This window comes from Hemiscyllium ocellatum, chromosome 40, assembly GCF_020745735.1.
Source record: "Hemiscyllium ocellatum isolate sHemOce1 chromosome 40, sHemOce1.pat.X.cur, whole genome shotgun sequence".
In the NCBI taxonomy this organism is placed as follows: Eukaryota; Metazoa; Chordata; class Chondrichthyes; order Orectolobiformes; family Hemiscylliidae; genus Hemiscyllium; species Hemiscyllium ocellatum.
This window is the reverse complement of record NC_083440.1, coordinates 20,967,439-20,975,182: the sequence shown is the minus strand read 5'-3', so window position 1 is coordinate 20,975,182 and position 7,744 is coordinate 20,967,439. Positions and strand designations below refer to the sequence as shown.

Sequence of the window (7,744 nt, the reverse complement as noted above, 5' to 3'; positions counted from 1 at the left end):
AGCTCCTGTCTCACACTCCGGATTGGGATCAGATGCTGTGTTTGGGAGTAGGATGTGGCACAAGGGATTAGGGTGACTGTCCATGGGGATGTTCAGAACCGGCAATCTAACAGAATCAGAACAGAACAGAGAGAATCAAACAAAGACCTTGGTGTTCAATTTGTGGAGTAGTTCCATTCTTGTTGTGTCTGTGTGTAAGATGGGGAGGTTAGATATTCAGTTTAAATTAGTATTTCTTGTCAGATTATATCTGCCTCTTTAAAATTTTGATTTGGATATCATCGAGGGAGCTTCACTCTGTATCTAACCCTATGGTGTCCCTTCCTGGGGGTGGTTGATGGGAATACAGGAAAGGCAGCTTTCTTGTGTATCTCACCCCATTCTGTCCCTTTCCTGAGACTGTTTGATGTGGATGGTGTAGCAGGATCTTTATTGTGTAGCATTTGAATAGAAGTAGACGATTCGGCCCCTCAATCCTTTCCCATCATTCAATCGGATGATAGCCGATCTGTGGCCTAACCCCATCTTCATCCTTTAGCCCATTCCCTCAATACCTTCACTGAACAAATATTTATCCAATGCAGATGATCCAGCATCCAATGCTGTTCGTGGAAGAGATTTCCAAACCTTTCCTATCCTTTGTGTAACCAAGCACTTCCTAACATCTCTCCTGAATGCTCTGTGCCTCAATTCTCAGACTTTGTTCCCTCTTGTTCTCGAATCTGCAACCAGCAGGAATCATTTATCTTGATCTAGCCTGTCTCACCCTGTTTATATCTTGAAGGCTTTGATCAGATCACCCCTTTACCTTCTCCATTCTAGAGGAAACTGGCCTCCTTTGTATAATCTCTCCCCAGAATGTAACCTCTGAAGTCTAGGCTCATTCTTGCAAACCTCCTTTGTGCTCCCTCTTTGTATTCCACCCACTTGTTTGCACTGACCGAGATTTTCCCCTTAACCCAGTCTGTCAACATTCCTTTGTAATTCCAAGGTATTATCTGCACTGTCTACACGCTGCCTAACTTTGTATCTAATCCCATGCAGTTGCTATCCTGGGAGTGGGTGTCAGGAACAGTGTTGAGGAAGAATTCCTCTGCATCCAGCCCCATGTTGTACCTGTCCTGGGAGTTTTGGATGGGAACAGTTCAGAGGGGTCTTTACTCTGTATCTACCCCTGTGCTGTCCCTGTCTGGGAGGTTTGGATAGGAAGAGTGTGGAGGGGTCTTTACTCTGTATCTACCCCTGTGATGTCCCTGTATGGGAGTTTTGGATGGGAACAGTGTAGAGGGAGATTAACTCCACCTTATCCCATGCTGTCCATGTCCTGGGACTGATCAATTGGGACTCTCAAGGGACCTTTACTCTGTACGCAATCTCATTCTCCCAGACTCTGGGAGATTCAGATGGAGGAAGTCTCGAGGGACACATACTCTGTATCTAACCCAATGATGGAGCTGCCCCGAGTGTATTTGATGGGGAAAGTGGATTACTCATTCAGTATCTAACCCTACACTGGGCTGGGAATTTGAGAAGTTACAGTATTGAGAGAGCTTTACTCTGAAACTAAGCCATTCTGTAACTGCTCTGGTGTTTTAGATGGGACTGGTTTAGATATGGGGAATCTGATGAATTGGCAGTCGAACTGAAACAATGTGAGATGTGAAGTGATGCTTGTGTGAGGCAGGATAAATTAAGCTGTCAAATGTTAAATTGGAAGCAGGAACACAGAAAGCTGCTGGTTAATTTTTACACATCTCCAAGTTTCAGTTCGGGGTGAAATACTTTCCTTGTGGGCAATCTCTCTAAAGCTGTTTCCTGTCCAACATTATTGCATCCTAAAAAATATGAATTCCATTTGTAGATGTAGGAATTGGAGAGAGTTATTTGAAGGTGATTAAAATGCAGAATCCAGAAGCTGTTTGCAGTAAATGCCTGAGCCAATGTCACATTCCAGCAATGTTTGCCTCACTTTGTAAACTTCTGACAGGTTCCAATGTACAAAAACTGAAACAGCTATCTGTTATTCTATATACAAACTACCTTAAAATCCTTGATTAGATTCCAGTCTGTAACTCACTCCCATACATCTGTGGCTGTTTATGTTCACCACCTGAAACCCCTTGATTAGATTCCAGACTGTACCTCACTCTCGGGTATCAATTCTTTGGACGTAATCCACCTCAAACCGCTCAATTATATCTCAGTTTGTAAATCACACTTGGGTTTTTTTTAAATAAATTAACCCCGATCAATCAATTAGAATCTAACCTGTTGCCAACTCACTTATATCTGTTACTCCAAATATAAACCACATCGAAAGCTTGCTAAGATTTCACTCTGTAACTCACGCCTCATTATCTGTTAATCCATGTATGCACCACACCGAACCCCTTGATGAGAATTAGGTCTGTAAATCACTCCTGGGTATCTGTTCGTCCATACACAAACCACCCCAAAACCCTCAATTAGAAACCAGTCTGTAACTTCTTCCCAGGAATCTCTTATTCTGTACATAACCCACCTCAAACCCTTCAATAGGTTCCATTTTGAAACTTATACTTGGATTTTATTTTAATGTAAATAAACGCCTTGATACACCAATTAGATTCCAATCTGCAACTCACTCAAATATATCTGTTATTCCATATGTACCCCAGCACGACATCCTTGATCAAATGCTGGTCTGTAACTCACTCCTGAGTATCTGTTATTCCACATTGAAACAAACACAACTTCCTCGATCAGATTCCAGTCTGGAACTTACTCCTGAGTATCTGCTATTCCATATATATAAATCAACTCAATCTCCTCGATCAGATTCCAATCTGTAACTCATTTCAGGTATCTGTTCTTCAACATATAACCCACCTCAGACATTTCACTTAGATTCCAGTTTGTAACTCGCTCCCAGGCATCTGTTATTCTGTACCAATACCATCTCCAGTCCCTCAGTTATTTTCCAGTTTTCAACTCATACTAGTGTATTTTACTTTTATATAAATAAACTCCCGATTCATCAATTAGATTCCAATCTGTAACTCATTCATGTATATTTGTTATTCCATATATAAATCCTTCCTGATGAAGGGCTTGTGCCCGAAACGTTGAATTTCCTGTTCCTTGGATGCTGCCTGGCCTGCTGCGCTTTAACCAGCAACACATTTTCAGCTCTGGTCTCCAGCATCTGCAGACCTCACTTTTTACTCATATATGAACCAACCCAACTCAAAATTAGATTCCAGACTGTAGCACACTCCTGGGTATCTATTATTCCATCTATATAAACCACCTCGAATCCCTAAATTAGATTCTAGTCTGTAACTCACTGCTGAGTATCTGTCATTCTATAGGGAAGCCACCCCAAATCCTCTCAATTAAATTCCAGTCGGTTACTTACTCTTGGGTCTGTGCTATTCCATATATAAAGCACCCTGAACAGCTCAATTAGAGTCCAATATGTAATTCATTCCCATATCTCTGTGAATCTGTACATGAATTCACTCCAGGGTATCTGTTATTCTATCTATAAATCTCTCGATGAGATTTAAATCTGTAACTCACTAACATGCATCCATCACTCTAAATAAGGGGGATAGACTCAAACAACGGGTCGACTGAGAAAATCAGAGATGGAATGGAATGTTTTGTTGAGCACACTGAATTGTTAACATTTACTGTGGAATGCTCTCTAATTGGGGAAATTGCACTCAGATCATGTGGCTTTTTATACATTAATCAGCGCCTGGTTAATACTTCTGCAAACCTTTATAATTACAGTTCCTATTACACTTCCACACACACATTTCAATTCTAAATATACATTTGTCTATTGGAAACAATATAACCTTTCAATTTGTGGATAACAATCAAAGGAAAGTTTTAACTTCAAGCAAACGTTTGCCACGAGTCCTGTGCTATATCATTGCTTACATTTTCCTAATCTGCTCTCTACCCTGGTGAGCGTTGTGATGCTGTCCAGGGGGCAATGCAGTCTCTTCAAAACTTTCCCTGGTCTCCAAGGCAGTGGCAGATCTCCTGATCAATATAACAACCATGACATTGGATGATTTCTAGCCTATACTTTATATGAGTTTGCTGCCCACCATTCCTGCAAATACATTCACCTCTGTCGTCATTTATTTAGCAACTCATAGTTCCAGCTGGTTGATGGTCACTTGTTCCATATCCCTCCATTCCTTGCACATCCATATGATTATGGCGCTAAAAGCCCCTGAGATACCTCTATCGTATCTGCATCCATTACCATCCCTGACATTACGTTCCAGATACCTACCACTCTCTGTCGAAAGCATCCTTGGCCTTACATCTCGTTTGAACTTTCACCTTCAATGTTTGCTCCATAGTTCAAGACACTACAATTCTGTGAACGAGATTCTGGCTGTCAACACTATTTATACATCTCATAATTATATAGAATTCTACAGAGTTTCCCCTCAGCCTCCGTTGCTCCAAGAAAAACAACCTGAGTTTTTCTGGAGTCTCCTTTTAGGTCATACCCCGTAATACAGGCAGCATCCTGGTAAAGCTCTTCTGCACCCTCCACATCCTATCTACAATGTGGTGAGCAGAATTAAATGCAACACCCTAGAGGAAGCCAAACTAAACTCTTATAAAGCTGCAACATGACACCCTAACTCTTCTTCCTTCCTTGCACTTTGTGTTAGATCCATGTACTTCTGTACTTTCCCACACAGCTCCTTCATTTACAAACTATACTTCACAACATAACCCATCCCCGAGCCCCAGACCTACAGCGTCGCCATGCCAACCATCACGCTGCACTGTTCCCACATCAAACCGGGACAGTGAAGGTGACTCGCACTTCCACAGTAACCCACGTCCTTGTCTCCCTCTCCCACCCTCTGATATGGTGCTTTTCCCACCCCTTCCACAATTCCTGTCCTTCTGCTGACAAGCAGCCTGTCCCCATTGCCCAGAACTGACTTCTCCAACTTCACTGCTACTGCAGGGACTCCCAAACCCCTCCCTGAGAATTTCATTTGACTGATCCCCCAAAGACAGGACTGTACAGTATCAGCACGAATTGGTGAATAGGAATTCAGGATTGAAAAATCTATCGGAGCATTTGGAGGATGTAATGAGTAGTTTGTGTGGCCACCGCTCTGGACTGCAGTGTTACAGATTCCCTGATCCTGATTTTCCCAAACAATGATCAAATCCCTGGACATACTGTGCCAGGATCTCCTGACTGAATCCTGTCTCTCTTGCCCTGACTGAGAACTGGTTCCCTGAGGCTTTGGACGTGACCATTTAGTTGAAGCACATGCAGTGTGTTTGCTCCTTCAGCTCCTGTTCCAAGTGCCTGACAGTCCAGCCCCTTGACTGATCACTGTTGGAATAATGATAAGCTGCCTGGCTTATGTCTGTGATAAACAACCAGGCAAGACAGGAGCACTGTGAAACATTAGGTTCTGGTTGAGGCACCAAGGTACAAAACTGCCAAGGAAAAGCAGAGATACTGTGCCAGTCCCTGAGCAGGACGTATCTCAGGCACTAGAAAGTCTCGAGTCTAACTGACCCTTTGTCAAAGCTAAACAAAAGGAGAAATAGGGAGGAATTTATACGAGGCTGAGAGAAGGTGAGTCATGGCTCCAGAAGTAATGGCAGCAATAAAGAGGTGATAATGTCAGTGCACAGAGAGATTATAGGGAGATTAGGAGCTGTGAATAACCAAGGCTGAAGCCATTGCTATGTGACAAAATATGTGGGGGATGAGGGGCGGGCGGAGGGGAGGCGATGGATGAAGCAGAGGCAAAATGGAAAACAAGGGAGAAGGGTAACAAAGGGGGAAGGGGAGAGGAATAGGGTGATGAGAGAGTGGGGAGCGAAAGAAAGAGAGACCATCAAGAAATAAGAGGTACAGAACAGTGAAAAAAATAAATTAAATAAATGAAGTAAAATTACGGAGCAGAATGAAAACAGTGAGGTCGAGATAGGATAATCACCTGAAGTTGTTGAATTCAGTATTGAGACCGGCAGGCTGTAACGTGCCTAGTCTGAAGATGAGATGCTGTTCCTCCCGTTTGCGTTGAGCTTCACTGGAACATTGCAGCAGGTCCCAGGCACTCATTTCAGTTTAAGCAGCGTTTCACTTGTATCTCCTTCAATTTGGTCTATTGCATACGTTGCTCTCAATGTGGTCTACTCTATATCGGAGAGATAAAACGCCGACTGGGTGATCGCTTTGCTGAGCACCTTCGGTGTGTACACAATCAGGTGACCTTCCCGTGTCTTGCGACTTCAACACACAATCCTGCTCCCATACCCACATGTCTGTCCTTGGCCTGCTGCAATATTCCAGTGAAGCTGAACGCAAACTGGAGGAACAGCATCTCATCTTCCGACGAGGCACATTACAGTTGGACTGAAGGGTCTGTTTCTGTGCTGCACATCTCTCTGACTCTGTGCCTTAAATACATCAGATCTTTGCATCATATTGTTCTCAAAATCTCTCATTTAATACATCAAAGTGATTCTCATCATCATCAAAATCCGAACTGTTAATTCCTTCAATAGCTTCATCTCCATTTTGTTTTCTGAAATGCAGTTTGCCATTAGGTAGAGCTGGTGGGCAACTTTGTTTTACTTTTGTTGTTCAGAATTGGAGTTGGTGGGAAAGGGCGGTATTTACCAGGGACGAAGTGACAACATTGAGAGTGAGTGCTTAACATGCAGAAACACAAATGAATCGGAATTGCACGAAAGCAAGTCTGACTTGTCGAACCAAATGCTGTTTAAACTCAAAACATAAGAAATACAGCAAAAAACATACCCAAAACAGAATAAACAAATCTGCTTTTCAGAATTTTTAATGAGGGGTGCACCATTCCCAGAAACACTGCAATACTAGGACGATGCGCGAAGTTGGTGGAGCAAGCTCCAAACACAACTCTTTCCGGCAAAAATCAGATTAATATTGAGTCCCCAAATAAGGGACAAATCAGATATTAACACTGACAAGAACAGAACTACACACGACGTTAGCCAAAAGGCCGAGAAGCGATAGTCAATTGTTCCTGACTACCTCAGGACTCAGCCGCCTCCTATATTTTCTATCAGCCTGACTGTGACCAAAGACTTACAGCTCACGGCTCTCAGTTTCATTGCTGCCCCATCGTTTCCAGATTTTCAAACGAGAGGAAACGATCCGTTCATCCAGGTGGCTTCACCTAATCTTTTCTGTGAACATGTTTGATAGTGAATGTAGATAACCAGTAATGTACCAATCAGATGCGCTGGGGCTGAGTGTACATCCCGAACAAGCCGGTAGTCTGTCGGCTTGAGTGTGAATGAGATTGGAGCAACCCACTGGGACAGAGCTGGACACAGAGAATGGTGCAGCACAGAGGGAGGCACTGCAGCCTCCCATTGTAGGCATCAGCTGTCTGACTGGGCTCCTTCCCGAGTCCCACTTGCCATGGTTTTCCCCAAAAATGATTGAATCTGGCTCTAGTGTGTCCCCTCAAGCAGTGCACAGCCAATAGTAACCACTCAATGAAGATGGTAGGGATTACTTACATACCTTGATGAAATGTGATACCTCGTTTAAAACAAATAACCCCTACCCCCGTCTTCACCTCCATGTATTCTCTTCATATCTGCAATTGCCTGGAGTTTGTGCTGTTCCATTCTCTGGCCTAAACAAACTGCACTGTTAACAATGCTAACAATTCCTGCCTCTCCACAAAGCAAATCAAGACAA

The 7,744-nt window shown here is 43.1% G+C and overlaps 1 non-coding gene across 1 annotated transcript; it reads right to left on the bottom strand.

The window, feature by feature from the left end:
* Positions 1-6,855: 6,855 nt before the first annotated feature.
* On the bottom strand, positions 6,856-7,046 carry LOC132834572 (U2 spliceosomal RNA). The gene has a single exon (XR_009647213.1). It is a non-coding gene; the product is annotated as a U2 spliceosomal RNA (small nuclear RNA).
* Positions 7,047-7,744: the final 698 nt, after the last annotated feature.